This window comes from Aquila chrysaetos, chromosome 1 (assembly GCF_900496995.4).
Source record: "Aquila chrysaetos chrysaetos chromosome 1, bAquChr1.4, whole genome shotgun sequence".
Classification (NCBI taxonomy): domain Eukaryota; kingdom Metazoa; phylum Chordata; class Aves; order Accipitriformes; family Accipitridae; genus Aquila; species Aquila chrysaetos.
In genome coordinates, this window is record NC_044004.1 from 74489882 (window position 1) to 74509394 (window position 19513).

General features: G+C 36.6%; 1 long non-coding RNA gene across 1 annotated transcript; it reads right to left on the reverse strand.

Moving 5' to 3' along the window:
* Positions 1–1911: 1911 nt before the first annotated feature.
* Positions 1912–16305, reverse strand: LOC121233548. Its single transcript, XR_005933233.1, has 5 exons — positions 16199–16305; positions 13197–13280; positions 12016–12091; positions 4964–5042; positions 1912–1962 (listed from the first exon to the last, which is right to left on the reverse strand). It is a non-coding gene; the product is annotated as an uncharacterized LOC121233548 (long non-coding RNA).
* Between the last annotated feature and the right edge of the window lie 3208 nt (positions 16306–19513).

A 19513-nucleotide genomic window follows, 5' to 3' on the forward strand; every position in this document is an offset into this window, starting at 1 on the left:
GAGATCAGTTGCTTATTCTCCAATTTTTCTTTCACTTCACATTCAAAGCTAAAATGTAAATTAGGGTAGTTTCCAGTTTACATTTGCAATATTCAGGTTGTAGTGTAAAGTTTAAAAGTAACGTTGATGTCTTAAAAAACGCAGAGGAGCTAGCGACTAGTTCCAGAGAACCACTTGCCTTTACAAATACAATACCCTTCATTGTCTTCCATTTTTATGTTAAAAATCCTGTTTCCAAATACACATAGACAATTCAAATACTTTCATCACAAAAGAATCAAAGTCTGGACAAAGTTTAGTTTCTCTGTATTTGAAACAAAAACATATTGAATAAGACAAAACTACCATGCTGCTTGGGGTAGATGAGATACAAAGAACTAAAAGAACGAAGAGAAAAATATTGGAAGAGACAAATTTGAGAGACATAATTTGAGAACTGTGCCTCTTTTTTTTTTTCCAAAGCAGGTATTTTATAGGAAATGAAATAAATTGTATAGAAAATGTTTTTTAACCCCTAAAAACTGCATTTAACTCACATCTGAATTATAATTGCATAGAAGTAAAGATTCAAGCAAATGGTTAATGATTTAATTTAAAAACTTTTCACTATGAAATTAACAAATATAATTTAATTGCAATTTCTTGCATGATTAATAGGCTAGATTTTCATTCTTAATTCCATCATGCAGTCTGTTAAATATGGCCTTTTTGTTAAATTATTTTAATTTCCTGAGAGATCAAGCTGCTCTTGCATGCAGATTGTGTTATCTAACACCTCATATTATTATTTCTAATTTTCATATCTATTTGATTAACGGTTTACTTTGATCAATCTTATGCACTAGGAAGACACAAGCTGATCATCTTTATGCCCTTAAGTAGAACTGCTTGGACTGAGGGAGCATGATGATGTGATTCAGAATATATAAGTGTGCTGATGTAAAGTTAAGTGTATTATAAAATCTTCACTACTACCGAAAGCTATCCTGCTTTTAATTTTAATAGTGAAATAAAAGCCACAGACAGATAATCAACTATAGGCACATATATTTGCTAGGTGTATTGCCAAGTAAGAAAGTATTTTGGGGATTTAATGATTAGCTTTTTTTCCATGGATATTTATGTTTAAAGGTGTGATGGTTATGAGTCATATGCATTGCCTTGCAGTCTTTTCTTCAAGATTCATTCTTATGCATGCAAAAATTATTAGGTGGTGAAGCCATCACTCTACATAAGTCTTGCTCAAGGGAAAGGAATTTTTTGCAGCCCAACAAGATGTGGAAATCAGCTGTGAAAATAAGCAAATCCCTAAGATCTTGAAGGTTTCTCAGAAGCCACTAAGGGCAGACACATTGACGGGACTGCTGTTATTGGTGTCATGTTCACAAGCATGAACCCAAGCCAAGGCAGGCAGCACATCATGCTGGTCACTCCAGTTCTGCGGTTCAGTCTAAACTCGTGAGACAGAGCGGTACTGACACGGGTGCTGTTCAGAGGGGTAAGGCTGAGAATGCACACAGATCCTGTTTGCAACCACTTCTAATAAAAAAACAGTGGCATAGAACTAGCAGCATTCAAACGGATTCTCTTTGGAGATTCCTTAGCAAGAGGTAGAACTTGTAAACGCAGCTACATGCATGCCTTAGATACTTCAGACAATTCTAAGTTTATTTACAATACAGCATTACACACAGCTGTACTTAACCACCTCATTTTGGTACCACAGTGTTCACAAAGTATTTCCCCCCAAAACCATACACACTGTGCTCTGTCTTCTCAAAGAATTCTTGACTTTTAGGAATGAGAGATGCAGAGTGACAGCTGATCAGGAAATTTTATTTGAATTTTCCAGATAGATAGATATGAGAGCTATACCTTTCACTCCAGGAGAAGTTTCTGCTGCAGAAGCCATCGGTGTCTCCTTGAGCTGGAAATTGGAATAGAGGAACAAAATGCATGTACCTAGAAAAGAGATAGGAAAGTTGCACTTTCAATGGAGCCACACTGTTCACTTTTTTCTCCTGTTTCTACTGATTGTTCAGCTAATGCCCAACAATTATCTATGAAAGGAAGACTGCTTAAAAAATCTCCACAGATGTTCATTTTTATTCATCTAAATATATTATTTGAGTGAATATTTGCCTTTTCTAGGTTCATTTTAAAGTATATACATTTTTATTCATATTTTAAATGCAGCTATATGCATATGGCCTTTCCCATTTTACTGTAGTATATTTTAATTAAAATTAGTTTATTGTTTAACAGAAACTTTTTCAGCTCTATGAATAATTTAGAAATACATTTGCTTACTGAAAAGATTTTAAATATTTATCTTTTTTCTACAATATCCTTCAGTATCTCATCATTAAATGATTACTTAAATGATTTAAGACTCTTAAAAAGCATTTTCTAGAAAAATGTCAAATAATATGACCAGAGACTGGTAACGAACACTGCTAATCCAGCCTTATACACTTCAATACAGTGGATACAGTCTGAACAGTTCTCTTTTAATTTCACCTTTCATTTACTCAAGCCTTTTTTTGCATAAACTTATACAATTTCTAACTTTTATTACTGCCACACACATACAAGCAGATCATTTGCTCCAGATCATCTAGGTTGAGTCAATTTCTAAATTTCTTACAAACATCTTAATAATAAGCTTAATGTTAAACTGTATAAGCTTGAACCTCATTCCATTAGCAATTTTCTAAATGCATACTGTGTACACACTCCTAAAAAACAGCTGAAAATTACACTTCACAGGCAGAGAGGTAAACGGTAGGTGCACTGAACTGTAAACTTCCAGAGTGGTTAACTATGACGAGTGTGGCTAGTAACTGAATTTCTACTCTCTCTGCAAAATCTGATTTCAAATTATACTTGATACTGTATGTTTATCTTGTGCATTTACTGAATTATAAAAGCCTCACAAAACAAGCTGCCCTTAAGGCAGAAACTGGCAGTGTGGCATCATGACAGTCCCTCAATATTACTTCAGTATTTGATGCCAGTATGCTCAAGATACACAAGCATTGTGGGACCAATACACATTTTGTGAGCTAAATAAGGCTTCCACTTTTTATACAAAAAGCAAAAGAAAGGTAAAGACAGTCAGTATTCTGCCAGACATTCGATAACCACACTCTACTCTGTGCTGTGGGCTCTCAACATAGATAAAAATAAATGTGCCAGAGAGATGCAGAACTGAGCTTTGACGGCTGTGGTCCCCTCAGCTAGGCTGAAATTAGACAGTTGGGTTTCACAAAGTATTCGCAGAAAATAACTCATTCTAATAATTCAATTTAATCGACTGAATGAATCAACAGTTTTGTTATTTCTGTAAAAAGCTGGTCATATTTTCAAGATCTGAATAAAATGACAGTTAGTCAAATCAGTTTCATTCTAAATTTCTCTGCAGAATAGCTTTCCTCAACTATGGATTAGTAAAACTGGAGTAATTTACAGATATTTCCACATTCCAGCTGCACCACTTTTTTCTGGTCACCATTTTCTGAGAGTCTGGTCCAGGACAACTACATGTCAGCATAGCTTATGATAGAGAGAGAAAGGCATGCAATAGAAGAAAAAATTTCTATACATTTGCAGTGAAAACTAAAGAAAGATGCATGCTTCATTGTACAGATAACATATATAAACACACACACACATTTTTACTTATGTTTTGCTTGATGCAGTTGTGAATTACGGTCTTTTGCAAAGAGAATTAGAAGGTTATGAATGCATAGAATGATATGTCCTTTAGAATAGGATTTGTAAAATTATTGTTCACAATATGCAATAGGAATTTCTTTTTTTCTGTTGAAAGACAGAAAAAAGTTAAATAAAGGTATCCAGGGGCTTAGAAACATTTACTGTGTCAGACAATTCAATAGAAAAGGGCTCTACTGTATTATTACTTTTTTCTCCATTGGGGAGACTACATATGCATCATATTTTTTCCTTGCTAGTATTTTTCATACAAAAGGCAGTAATATAGCTTTTGAAATTTGGTAGGTATTAAGATAAGGAATCTAATTCTAAATGTAACTCCAAGATTTCTTGAAGCTCAGATATGCACTGCATTGGGGGAATTATACATTTATTAGTTTCAGTTCACTCTCTTTTCTGCACTGAAATCTTCTGCTTGGTTCTTTTCTGTGACTAGATCAAGCAGGGCTGATTTTTCTATTTTTTTTATGTTAGTAAAAAGGCTATTTTGGACTACAACTGTTCATGACAATTAACAGCCTAAAGTGCATGCCAGGAAAAGCTTACAAAGTCCAACAGTAAAGTCTTGACAATGCAAAATCTTGTATGCTTTTGACACTGGATGTGTGTGTTGTGGATAAGTGGTGTCAGAATAAAACAACTAGATAGCAATCAGCAGTCTTACAAGTGAAGCTCTGTAGAACTCCTCAAAAGCCTGCCATCATGGGCCTGATTACAGACTCCAGTGTGTAGTTTTACATTAGAAAGAACATGGGATATTGTCTCAAAATGTACCAAAATGGTTTGAGTCACATCAAAGTTAAAAAGAAGTACTAGAAGAAATGCAGCCCTGTAGGATACAGTAGGGTATCTCTTGCACAACACTTTCTACATATGCCCTATCCTAAAATAAAGTCCTATGCACATCAGCTGCTGCATTTCTACATTTGTAGAAAAAAACCGGTGTGACAGAATAAGATATACCTGTGTATGACATCAATCTTTCTTCCCTGTGAGTAGAAAACTGTCCTGCAGGCCAAGCTGCAGTCAGATTTTCCAGGACTGGCAATGGTCAAATCTGGGGAATGTGCAAGATTCCTTGCTGAATGCCTGCCACTGAGAAGCTATTGAGACCAGTTTAAATCACTGGTTTTAATTATCCCTCAACTAATGACCTAGTTCCATGGAACATGAGTATTTTACAGAGGTCTCACCCTGTTAAAGCAACTGAATAATACAGACCACATACCTGACAGAGACAGAAAAGCCAGACAAGAGCTTGAATCTTCAATCATCACTCACATAAACGCCCATTGTATACGCAGGATCTGAAAGTGATAGAGCCTGGATTAATAAGAGAAATGGGATCATTGGAAAAAATGTTTCCTCAGGACTTGCGCCTTCAGAGATCTCTCACACGCGTGTGAAGTAATGTATCTGTGCTCAAGACAGAATTTCTACTCTTTATTAAATTTCTGTCCAAATAAGCGAACTAAAGACCTGAAGTATCTAGCTCCTCAGGATCCCAAGGTAGCGTCTGTGTGTATGAACAAGAAGCATTCAGAAAACCCCAGACACTGAAATCTTTCAAGAACAATGCTCCAACGAAGAGTAGCATGTATGCACCCTAGAGTATATTGCCCTTGGAGTTTCAGAAATCTGACCAGACACAGCCAGGGACACAAAGGCTGGGTCCATTTTAAGTGGACTGATCAATCGCAGTGCTGTGCGGGAAAGGACCAACTTAAGAGCAGGTTATAGAGAGAAACAGCTCTGTTAGACCTTTGAGGTGAAAATGACCTTCCTGCCTTTATTCGTCTCTTCTTGGTGTTTTCCATTCCTGAGATCACTGGAAACTTGCAGCATCTGATTTACTCTGTTGCTTAACAGATGGGCTCTGCTGGCAACTTTCATGGTCTGAGTGCCATTCTTGGCTGTTGCACCAAAAAAATGCAATTCTCTTCTCACCTTGTATAGTGCTTTTAATTTGTCTTCCAGGTTTCTCTGTTGCTGCTATTATGTAAATAACATTTACCCAAAAAGTGGTATTAAAAATATTTTGATAATTTAAAATGACAAATAGTTGTTAAACATAAATATATGAGGAAAAAAAAGACTGTTATTTTGATCCTTTCTATTTGATAATTTGAAAGTTGGAAGAAGGAGGAAAAAATCTTGGTCCTTACCCCCAACAGAGAGAAACTAATTCAACTCTCCTGTGTTTTGAGTTGATGATTGAAACATTTTGTGATTATACTTAAAATGAACAGGTCTTTTTTTCCTGTGGCTGTATTTTATATTTTAGTAAGGATGAGCCAAGCTTAGTTAGCCACTGCTACAGTGTGCAGTGTGTGCACAGCCCTTGTTTTCTGCTTTCAGACCAGTGGAGATAGTTAACGACTGGCTGTGGGGCACATGTCTCAGGTTTACATAGAGGCCAGAAATCAGGCATGTGCTTGCACCTGCTTTTCCTAACTGATTTGCTCCACATCTCTTGCAGGATTTTTGGATTATTTTTCTGAGGTACTTAACCATCTTCACTATCTTTACTGGCACAGTGGGTGCCTAATGTAGACAGTGCAACTTTAAGGCATTGCAACAATCGAGTTGGGGGAATCAAGATGCTTCAGATTTTGCCCTGGGTCTGCAAACCGGCTGTCAGGTTCAACTGACCATTTAATACAGTTGCTCTTCGTTAAGATAATAAAATATATATTGCAATCAAATAACATACCCAGTACACTACAACATGGAAGAAATGACTTTTGGTCTTCTTCAGACTAGTCTAAGACTAGACTCTAGTTTTAGCTTTGTAAACAAATGAAAGAAAATCACATCCATCATTAGAAGTATTCTTATTATATCCTGATAGGGTTATCACATCCTTTTAGAGACAAGCTATTACAATGTCCATGTTTTAGTAGAATTTATACTATTGGCGAAAATATACATTTAGTCTTAGATTTACTTATTACAATATTCTCCAGCATTTCGCTTCTGCTTATCTAGTTCCTTTATTTAGCTAACTTCCTGCTGAGCTTCTCTCATCTCCCCAGTTCAAGTTGCAAGGAGATCAAGAGAGAATCAAATCCATCCACTTTACATGTCTTGAGGCCAAACATCTGCCTGAATGGGATGCAAAATATGTTGAAAGATTGTGGCTTGTTTCTCATGACTTGTTTTTTTCAGATGCCTGCGATGCATTTAATTTAAAGTTACTAAAATGAATTTTAAAGGATGCATCTTACAGACATTAAGCACACTGCTTCATTTTGACTAAATTCTCTTAGGACCCAGTAAGTGCAAAAAGCCACTGAAAGTACAAGACTGTTTCTCTGAATGAAAGGTCACATAAATGCACAACACCTCTCATTTTCAAAAATCAAAGATAATAATAAATAGACTATCCTGTGTTCATGGAAGGTTATTATAAAGAAGTAAAGTCTTTTTTTTGACTCAGCCTTCAGTTACAAATAACCTGCTATGGCACACACAAGAAGATTAACAGATGGATGGGTTACAGCTAGATCTTAATAGTAACAGACATCATCTGTGTCACAGCCTTCAGGAAAAAAAGTGCTTGTTGCCATTGTCTTTGGATCTTCTGTTACTATTAAATGTTTCTTTAGCATATGTGAAAAAACAAACCATGAGTATTACTTGATGTTTGGGGTGTTTAGCTTGTTTTTCACCAGAAAATAAAATGGTAAGGCTTCCTATTCATTTAACTCAACCTTAATGTAGATCTTGTTTTGTTTTGGACAATACACACACAAAAACTCTAAAAGGAAACAAGGTGAACTGAATAAAAGAGAAAAAAAACTATCCACTCAGAGCAGTGACATTAACAGTGGTGAGGAGTGCAGGTTTGAGCTTGCTTCCTTCTTTGACCACTCTGCCTGGCCCTCTGCAAGGAACAAGAGTCCCGTCACTCAGAATAACAAAACACTCAATCTCTTCTTCAACTGAAATCAGATCAGCTTAATTTCACAGGGAAGGCAAGAATTATTAAACACTGTAGACAACTATGCAAATGTCCTTTGTTTTACAGTCAAAAAGGAAGGATATTTTCAGCTAGACTGTACACAAAAATTAACAAGGAGATCAGACTTTAAAAAGGAATTAATGAGAAGGACTTCTGTTCATTTCCACTTTCCTAAAATATGTATAGTTTTTCAAAAGACATCAGTTTTTTTGAAAGGCTATGAACAGACTTACTGCTGAAATACAGGAAAACATAGTAAGCGTAGTAAGAATTATGATTTTTAGTCAATCTTTAGCAGTAGTTTTCCTCTGCATTGAAACAGATCTTATCTAAAAGAAAGTAACTTTACAAAAATGGATCAAATGAGGTGAGGAAAAGAGTAAGATTAAACAGAAACTTTACAGAATGTGTGAACAGTTGAAGTAATGAAAATTTAGAAAGCATGTATTCACCACAATACATGAAAGTGTGAAGACATTCTCGAATCTTTGACTAGAAAAAAAAAAAAAAGAAAAATTATTTTTAAGTAGTGAAATGTAACTTTGGCTATTATGTGACACTGAATTCTGACCCAATGTTTCTTTATACCTGTTCCTTTTTGACTAGACAGTTGAAGGGTGTTTTTCTGCTGCTAGATGAACTAGCTAGGAAAAATACCATAATGTTATGTACACATTTTACAACCTGCATTTCTCCTTTCATTTTGGCATGGCTGCTTCACACAACATGCTTGTGAACAGCAGAATGAGATGAGATGACAAAATAGCTTACAAGACTATCACAGGCTAGGAGAGGAGAAGGAATGGGTATCTTACATCTATTTGTGATTTATGCTGCTGCCAAACACTGCAGCATCTCATCATGACCTCCAACTTCTTTTAATACAAATTCTCTGCCTTGAAAGTGCTATATAAGTCGGAATTAAAAGGGAGTTTTTCTTCATAGTGAACGTAAATATAAACAAACATCTGCAAAACAAGCACATGAAACACATAATGAAGACTTTTCGGACTTCAGTCAGAAATAGGCCTTACTCTTCAATGCTGCTACTCCTTTTCATAATTCAGTTTCTCAGTTTTCTTCAGTGCTTTTCTAAATGAATTTTAAATGCACAGACTATTGATTCAATTGATTCCATTGGCTATTTCATGTCAACCTGTATTTAGATGATACGAGGTGGGTATGTCAGAGTTAATTTCATTGTCAGCACACTTACTTTGTGGCTAAGCAGCAGCAAGGGAAAAGAACAGACGTCATTACAAAAAAATCGTTCTAATTTTGGGCTTCATTTTCTTCCCTTGAAGCATGAGATTTATTCTTTTATATTTTCCACCTTCATGAGTTTTCCTCTCTGTCTTCCTTTGTCCATTGGTACTTAAAGATGTTTAATGTTTTTAGCATATTTATGACGTGATTTTACTGATACCATTGTTATTTCTGAAAAATGTGGAAATCAGTGAATCAAACAATGAAATGATATGTTTCTATTTTTTTATTTGGGTTATGCTTTTACCTAATACCCATTTAAGTGCTGTATAACTCAACACAAGAATCATATAGAATTCCACAAAACAAGATGACATTTTTCTTTTCAATATACCAAGGCTTCTTTATACAAGCAATTATTTTCCTCCTCATTCTCCCTCTTTTCCTCACCCTCCTCAAACTTACATTAAGCCATGAAACGAACAGTCAAGATACACAGAAAGCAAGAATGCTAGGCAGTACTGAGATTGCAGATTGGTCATGGGACTGCATATGACTTAAGACAAGTTAAATTTCTTTTTTATCATTTTATAAGAAGAAAAAGGCTCTATAAAAACTGGAGAAAACATTGATGTTGAGTTTTCTAGATTGTTAAAAAGATTTATCAAAAGTTTGCAGAAGGAGCACAGACTATCTCCCATTGCTACTAGACAAATGCAAATTTGAATGAATGAGGCGGACAGCTGTACAAAGAAGAGTTGATGGTGTTTTGGTAAATGCTGTATGACAAATACTGCCTAATCAGATATATTTAAAAAATGGCTATATTTTTATTCAAAGACAGAAAAATTTAGAAAGCCAAAGAAAAAAAAAAATTCAGTAAACCAAAGTACTGTGCTGCACTGTCAGTAGCAAAATGAAGAAAAGCAGCAGATGCTATCAGAAACTGTGAAGAACTGCCTCTGGTCCCAGGTTAACTCACACAGAAATAGTTCAGGAGCTACTAAAATAGTTTTTACTCTATTCCCCCATCCTTTATGATGCTAAGCCACTTTTACCAGTAAGATCGAATAGTGTGGCCAGCTTGAAGATGGTTAGCATTTCTCATATAAGCACCCAAATGGGGAGAGTCGCTCACTATTTCACATCATGTGGCATGTCAGTGTTACTCTATTTGCAAACAGGTATTATCACTTTCAGAGAGAAGCTCCTATGCTCTCATGTTCTTGAAATTGTTGAGGAAGAGCTATCTAAATTATTTTGCCTTTGACTAGAATAATGTAGACATACTAAATACCTCCAAGTACTTTTTAAAAATAATTTTGCATAGAGACCACAGTATGTATAACACACTCATATCTAACCTGATTTTAATTAATGTGTCTGTTAATTTCCAGTAGAAAAATGTTGACTTTCTCAATATATTTCATGTTCAGTTTACTTTAATATTGTCCTTAGTGAGCATCTAATTCACTCATTTGGAGCAGCTGTGTGAAACTAAACCATCAGACTTTGTCCCAAGTGTGTTTTGAACTTCTGTAACTAAGTAAAATGAAAGAGATAATGTAAAGTATTTTGAAACAACCAATAAATCTGTTATGGAAAATAATACACCCACATGGAAAAATCATCCATGTCATTTCACCATGTAAAAAACATAGTTTGTACAGTAAAGTTTCTAAAAGCATTAAATTTCTAAAATTTTAAAATTACAAATAGTTATAGATAAACAGTGGTCAAAGTAATTCACTAATCTCTGTGTTTTGTAAACCAACTATTTGGCTGGATAATGATACACTCATAACAACATGATTGATTCTGTTTGCACATAAACAGTAGTCTATGCCCAAGTAGCAAAGTAATATGGAAGAACTCAGACATAAGCTTTACTCCCATACCTACATTATTACAGGAATGTCCCTATTGTTATATACACGAACAATTACATATCCAAACTAAGGGTGGGCGTATAAGCCGCGCTCTAAAATCTGTACCTACATAGAACTAGGAAAAAAAGACCCTAACAGAACAGACAGCCTCATTCCCATTATCGAAAGGAAACTGAGCGCACAGTATGAGTGGTTGACCTGGATCTTGGGAACTTGTAAAGTACAGTCAAGCAGGTAATTAAAGATACAGCCTATATGACACGAATGATGTGCAATACAGTTTGACCATAGGGACCATGAAAAGAAAGTAGGGACCTGTGGGATATTATTCTTCCTTGTAGACAACTGTTAGGATGAAAATGTAAATCAGACCTGGCCTTCTCAAATTGCTGCACTGGGAAGTGAGAATAGCCATAGCATCATCCAAGGGAAAAACGCAGGGGAAAACAGAGTGGACTATGTATAAGGGGAGGCGGTGTGAGGGCATGCTGGCTCTGGTCACAAGGTCGTTTGCTGGTAGCAACAAACATTGCAGTAGTCTTGATGCACCTGGCTGCTGCCATGTACTCAGAGCGAAAACCACGCATAGTCCCTGCATTTTTAATATGTGGACTAAGTCTGTTAGGAAATAAAAGGCTATAAGCAGTTTAAAATATCACTCTCAAAAGTTAATTTTTATAAAACAAAACATAAGTATAAATACCATTACAAAGCAAAGCTTGAACAAAGGCTATGGAGAATGAAAAAACCCATTGCTTTCTATTTGCTCTGAGTGTCTTCACCTTGTAATAAACAATATTGGACACAATTCTAATATAACTTCATTTGAAGATAACCGCAGGCACTTTTTAGCTATCTTGTTTGCGACATCAGTCTGGTTATGGGAAATTCATCCATGTTTTACCTCAAAGCACCTGCTAATTTGGACCCAGAAAGAATACAAATTGTATAATTATTCCCTTTATAACTTTTACACGCTGGGTACCATCCACAGCATAATGGAGAACAATGGCAGTAGTTTCCATGCTTTAAATGTTGTTTTCTTCACTTCAAAATAGCAATTTAAGTGTAAACAGTAAGAAGGTGAATAAGGCCAATGACCAGTAACAAAAAATTTTGTCCAAACAGATATCTTTTTATTAAGAAACTTTCAAAGTCAAACAATGAAACTCCTAAATATCTGGTGCTCCTGATGTAACAGTGATTAATTGTGTAACTCACCTTTATTCTGTTTCAAGTATCTGTCACGGGGCCTCAGAGCACTAGAAGGGTACTTTTTGGTGTCGAGTTCTTAAACCTAAATAACTGAATAAATAAATAAAAAATAGCAACCTGGCCTCTAAGAAAGCTGTAGTTACTAAATCCCTTACCATCCACTTAAAGGCACAAAACCCTATACAAAATATCATTTAAGAGATTGTCATCAATATAGTATTGCATGTGATTTCAACCATGTCACACAAATAAGGTTAGTACTTAAACACAAGAAATTGGATTACATCTTATTCTTTGTACCTGTGTAGTCTGAACGCCTATGTAGCTTATTCTGACAATTTAATGTTTAATAATAAGAATCCCACCGCCGCTGATTGGACCAGCCATCTAATATGCAGCCGTCTGACCTAAGACATGACTATAGGTAACTTAGAGAAACTAAACAGAATTAACAATGACTAAACTCTGCCCTCCCAGAGTTAACACACACAAATATTACATGATTCAGAAATATCTATGTAAACAAATAGTAAGGTAGCCTTCACTCCTGTTCAGCCAAAGCCAAGAAGAAAACCATTATGAATTTTGGGTTTCTGTACCTCATTGCAATTGGGGACCTGTTAGGAACCCAAATGTGCTTCCATCACATCATAGGGTCTTTGGTATCAGATGCGCAGGTTTGGATGAGAACAACAGAGCTCTGGTACACCCCCTCCTGTGGTTGTCTCTCTGCATGCCCACCACCTCCATCTAGATAGCAAGGCAGCTGCGTGCCATGGCCCACCCTGAAGCCAACCTCCCAGTCATTCACACCAGGACCTCTTTCCTTTTCAATGAATTACTGTCTATGGGAGTGGGAGAACAGGTGGTCAGCCAACGTGAGGCCAGGACACAAACAGTGCAAGGGCAGAGATCCATGAGCCAGGAAGGCTTCCAGGCTCTTCACTGCAGGCCGACTACTGACGGGCATGCAAGGGGGTGGAGAAGCAGGGCTTCACAGCCTAATCCAGCTCTTTTCTGCAAGTATGCTTGGAAGGCATAGTGTGGACATGATAGTTCACATTACCAGGGGAATCTCAAGTCTCATCAAAGGTACTGATGTGAAAGAGGTGCTTAACTGAACTTTACGTTTTGATCACGTGACTTACTGCTTACAGGCATTTTACCAGATCAAAGGATTTAAGTACCTCAGATTAGGATGATGTTCTTCAAAAAATCACATCTTTGTGCAAAGTTCATTTTCAACACCATGCTTCTTTCTTGACTCATTGCTTGGAAGCAAAACAAAGTAATTAAATGCACAGTTTCATGCTATACATTCAATATATACAAACGCATTTGTGTGTTTGGTATTTAGATTGCACATGCTGGTATAAATAATGTTTTAACCCAGTAATGATTAGGTTAAAAAAATCTGTTCATGAGAATGCAAACTAAAACCTGAAATCCTGTATTTGGTAGCATAAAGCTTCAGAATCTTTCTGGAACTTATGGACTTAATTGCCAACAAACATTAAATAAGAGGAGATTTTTTATTAGCTCGATCACAGTTACTTATTTTGGTAGAAATCTATGTGGACACAGTCACCATTCTCATGATCTGAAATAACTGCACAAAGATTTGATGAAACTGCGGGCTATATGCTTTGATGACTGTAATCCCGAAATTTGTGGATAAACTTCTTGCTAGCAAAGAATCATGACTATTTCATTTTATTTTTGTTTACCTAACAATGTACTATATTATTTCCTTGATTTTTAACAGAAATTGATCTTTTAGAATACGTTCTGTGCTTCTCTTTTGTCTTCTCCTATAAGAACACTGTTAATTATTCCTATTCTTGCATTCTCCCGGTCACTACCCTCTGAAATATTTATAGTGCAGAGGTGATGCAGAAGAGGCGGGGGGGGGGGGGGGGGGGGGGGGGCGGGGCGGGGCTGGGGAAGTGGCAAATCTTCAGTTAACATTGAGTTTTACAGCTCTATGAAAGGTATGCTTTTATATGGGACATGAGAATAAGTGGTAAATGTGTGTTCCTATAAAGGTGTTTTGAAATTCTGGGGTAGGTTTCAGACCACCATGTAAAATGTCAGACTACAGACTGTGTAAACTATCATAGCTCCACTGGACTCAAATTGAGGTTACAGCATCATGATTTTAATCTTGGCATTTTGTAGCCTGGCATGCTGCTGTAGTCTCATACAAATCTTCATATATAATTTAACATTTTAAAGTGCTCTTTTTTCCCTGTATTTTGACTGACAAACAACCTGATTGCTGCATGTCCTGTTGTAATGCTGGACTTTTTCCCCCTTCTGCTGCGTGAATAAAAGCACATTTGGTTTTTATGCTACACACACTGCGCTGTGACCTCCACTATCTTCATGCAACGCTTTTTTTTTTTTTTTTTTTTTTTTTTTGACTGTGAGCAAACACATCCACACTCTTAGCAGTTCCCTGGATCAGTATTTTGTTTGCTAATGAACTTAGTGTGATGAGCTATATGAATAGCTTCCTCTGCTATCAGATTGTACTCTGGACCTTAATGACAGTTCCTTATCAACAGTTCCAATTACCAATGAATCCCTAATGCGTTCTTCTTTGTCTGCCCACATTTCACAACATTTAGCCAGTTGTCACAACATCCTAGCAAAAGCCTTTATTGATCATTCCCTTTTTTGATACATAATCTCCTCATGTCTCCTTTTCACAACAGTTTATTTCTACATTTTTTCTCATCTCCATACATGAGAACATGATAAATGTGGTCACCTGTGGTTCCCCTACTATGATAGTCTGTTACTGTCCCTGTTACCTTTGGAAGCCAGAACAATGATCGCTTCATGCAAGCTACAACAAACTGTAAACCAAAATCAAAACTTTCAGGAAACTATTATACGTAAGCTACAACTGAGATTTTGCTGCTAATAAAATACTTAATGTTGTGTATACAGTATTATTCACATATAGGGACATGGGAATTGGGAAGTTCCCAATTCCGGTATGCAAAAATAATGATGTTACACTTCCTCTGCTCCTCCAACCTGGCACGTGGGGTCATACATATTCCTACAACCTCCTCACTTGGGCGTGGCTTTTTAGAAAATCTTTTGGGAGTTCAGCATCGCAAAGCTTACAGGTAGAATACTTTCAAGGAACCAGATCTGTACACTGAATAGGGTTACTTTATTTATGGTCATTTCAAGAGCCCCTGGCACATTTACCTTACTTTAATTTTCTCCCCAAAACTTTCTAGAACGGTTTTTTTTTCAGCAGTAAAAACCCCCACTCTTCCATATTCTGTGGAACGGGTACAAAGGAAAAAATTGGTTGAACTTAAGAATGGGTCTCTCTGCAGTTCCACTTATTCCAGTAATTCTTTTCATAGCTTGCACCAAATAAGGTTCCAAGGCTTCTAAAAATTCTGAAGCAATAATTGTCTAAGATGCTTTATGCAATTAATGCTGCGTCTTTCCTCAAAGGACTATGCCAATATAAAGCATGTTGTGTTTTGTTTAAAAAGATGGATTGCTACAGAAAAGCCTCCCGTACCCTTTTCTTCCATGAAAAGCAGATGGTGTGTTAATGCATAAAACATACAAAACTGTGTCTCAGAGTGTAGTTTCAGACTATCCTCAGTATGTAGGCTCTTTAAATTAAAATGTTAGTATACAAGCCTTTAGATCTTTCATCTCTTATCTTTCCTCCATCAACAAAAAGTACACGGTAGTAGGAGACAAAACAGAAATTTAAAATCTATGCTGTCTAGCATCTCATTTTGTTTTTAGCAGCATCACCCAGACCCGAGTGACAAAAATCTAGATCAAATCATTAGGAGTCACTCCTGTGTTTTTTTTAATTAAATATAAAGCAAAGGTTTAGAGCACCAGTAACAAAAATTAAAACAAGAACTCAGCAAAGAGAGATGACACAAAAGCATTAAGCTTCATACTTTCAGTTTCAAAAACATCACATTCATCAGCTTTCGCTGTGAATTAAATATGCATGTTGTAATATGTATACCCATTGCTTTGCAAGCATCTCTCGGTAGAACCGGTAATTGCAAAAACCTTGGTCTAGATGAGGCAATGCTTAAGGCAGCACTGCAAGAGTACGGGCACATGGCATGTATCCTAGATGGAGCACAGGAGTATCAGCAGAGCTCAGCTGGCTGAAGCTAACACGAACCCGGCTTTGGTGAGCCAAGACTCAGGTTACCACACCACATCCTTGGAGAACATGGGAGAACAGGATACATGGGAGCTACTGCTGTGCATGTCTGGTACGGATTGCTTCATCAGGAAGAAGATGCAGATGAGGCCTTCTTCAGACATCTGGAGGAGCCTTGCATGCTTCCAATGTCAGCTCTTCTGCAGCTCTGTGACAGATGGGGACTTGGGCTGGCAAGAAAATGAAAAGATGATTTGATTCAAGGTCACAGGCAAACTGAGGGACAAGCAAGGCAAGGACTAAAAGAGCTCCCATTAAAAATGTGTTTGCAGACCACTTCCTTGCAAAGTGATACTCTTCTTTCCCTTAGGAGCAACAGGGATATTAACTCACCAAGCACTTCTTTCTTCCCTAGTATGCATAAAGGATTTCTCGAACTAGGATAGAAGGAAGAGGGAGTACCGAATGACCAAATGTATTCTGTGAGCTAGGGACTGGGGGGTGGGGAGGGGGAAGAGGACGGTTAGGCACAGTGACTATACAAACAGTTAAGAAATCAATACCATGCTCTCTGTTAACATGTGTTTCCAGAATGGAAAGAGTAATGGGTAGATGCAAAATTGTGCATAATTCATGGAATACAGGTGTGGGGGTTTTTTTCTTTCTTTCTTTTTTTTTTTTTTTTTTTTTTTTTTTTTTTTTTTTTTTAGGTAATGCAGGTAGTTTTCTTTTTCTTTTAGGGACTGAGGCAATCATCATTACAAAAAGTTTAGTAGTTTTCCGACAATTTTTTTTTTTTGCCAGCCTCTTCATTGTCATACCCCATCAGTCAAATTTGACGTTTAAATTGAGCCTACAAACCCACTCAAGCCGTAGTTCCAAATACATGTGTTATCCTCAGGGGCTGAGTCAATACAAAACCAGAAAACCGAAGTACCAAAGTATTCCTTAGAGGAGATATCCATTCTGGTAAGAAATGTTTTAAATATGAGTATTTCCTTCTAGGAAAAGCTAGAAGAGTAATCAATTCTTACTAAAAGAAAAAATCCTAAGAGTCCACAGTTCCAGAAAGAAATCCTATCAATTGACACAATTGCACTGTAGATGAAAATTTTAAATAACAGCAAAACATTATCTGTCCATCAGAGCTACAGGATGACAAATGCCCGTGCCACAAGTGAGATGCCTCTCAGCTGAAACCTAACTGCTTTAACAAGACATTCAGAATGCTTTACAAACAGGACACCACTGCAGCAGAATGGCAAAGCTATCTACCACTGCAAACAGCCACTTTTCTTTCTGTTATCTACCAAAACAAGAGCCCTATGTGTTCAATCCAAGACACATAAACAGGATCTGGGTAGTTATGAATGCTATTTTCCCTAACCTAGCACATTTCTTCAAATTTCCCCCTGTGCAGCACCTTTACATACAGTTGATACTATGTTTTTTCTGCATATCACTCAATGTAAACAGGTATCAACCTCTCAGACAGGAGCTCGTGTTTCTTATACCTCTGTTCCAGCAACAGCAGTGTAAATTTCAGTGCTGAGGAGCACATTGTTTTGTTCTGTCTCTGGCCACACAGATTCCTGGTCCACTAGTAATAACAATACCAAATACACCCTGTACTGGATGAATTACTCAGCTACATCACCTGAAATGGTGGATGGCATGAGAATTTGATGGTCAGAATGTGGGAAAGTTTTGTTTCTCTATTTTCTTCCAGTGTCTAGAATACTTCACTCAAATGTTATTCAGGCTACCCGTGCTAAAGGCCTGCAGAAGAATTTAGGCACTAAAGTACTGAATAGCATTTCTGAAGCAAGATGCCTATTTGCCATCCAATGCCATAAGTGCCTTGGCTTTTCACAGTAAAATTACTTGGATATCCATGGTTGTGTTCATAACACAAAGTTCTTGAGTGACCTGATCAGTAGCCAGCTGACAAAAACCAATGCAGGAATTCCTCTGCCTGCTTGTGCAAGCCTCCTCTAGCATGCAAACTCTGAAAAAGGCACTGGTTTGAGAGCTACAGAAAATGCTACGTGCTTCAGTGGATGCAACCTACACCTCTCACTTTAAGGTTGCGGTTCTCCCAGAAAGATTAAGTCTCTCCAACTGCTGTTTTGGACAGTATAAAAAACAACAGGTCACTGAATGCATGTCAAGTATGCATAACCACAAGAACCCTTTTCAGCTTTTCACTACTGGTTTTCTACTTCCATGTGCAACGTGTTTCTAGTTGCTCGAGTCAACTGAACTGAATAAAAATTTTCAAGAATGTGTAGCAATGGACCATTCTAACAGAAACTTTGCTTACACTGTGTGCTAAAGCCCATGTTCCAACTGTATTAGCACAAAGTAATTCCACAATTAATAGTTAATATGAACAGAGGTACAATTTTAACAAGATTTGTCTATTTGAAGAAATATTTCAATGCTGACTTCATATTTATTAAACTAAAAGCTTTTTTCTTTTTTCCTTTATGTTTTATTCATAAGATCCCCTTTTGCTTTTTTCAGTTTAAATAAAGAACTGTGATTATCTGTAAAACTGATTGCTTAAAGTAATTAATCATTTTCCTTATGAAATTTCCTGGGTAAATTAAGGATCTTATAATTGAAGGGTTTTCTCTTGTGTAAATGGAACATGCTGAGAGCCTAGACTGAGAAATAAATGTACTGCCCAGACCCCTAGAGCTGTTTCTTTTATATTCTTTTACTAGAACTAATCGCTGTCTGACAGTAGTGCAATAAAGTATTGTTTTTAATTAATAGAAATATATTGATATCGCCTTAATAATAATAATTTTCTAAAAGAGAAAATGTTTAGCCAATTTTTTTTTAAATAGTAATCTAATAACAACATTACTCTTGCACTCAGAGTTTATATTCAGCATGCAGGCCAATCATAAACATGATTGAGGATAAAGTGATGTTTGCTTACAGGTCCCTCAGCAAACCTAAGCTGCAATTGCATTGGCTTTCTCAGAGTTACACCAATCTGTATAACACAGGCCTGAACCACATCCAAAACTCCAGATTACAGGTAGTCATTTAACCAAAAGACTCGCCATTTTCTCCTAGATCAAAGCCAATATTGTGTGGTATCAGATAACCATGTGGAAGGAAAATGGAAGACCATCAGAAAACCCTAAAACATTAAAGAGACAATGTACGTGTGCATGTATATGTGTGCTTAAGCATGCTAAAAAAACGTAAATATTGAGACTGTTAAAATGAATAGGAGATCAAAACATGTCTGCTCCTTGAGCTCATTAAAAAACAGTATTCTCTCTGAGATTCTTATTGATAAAGAGTAGTGAGAAA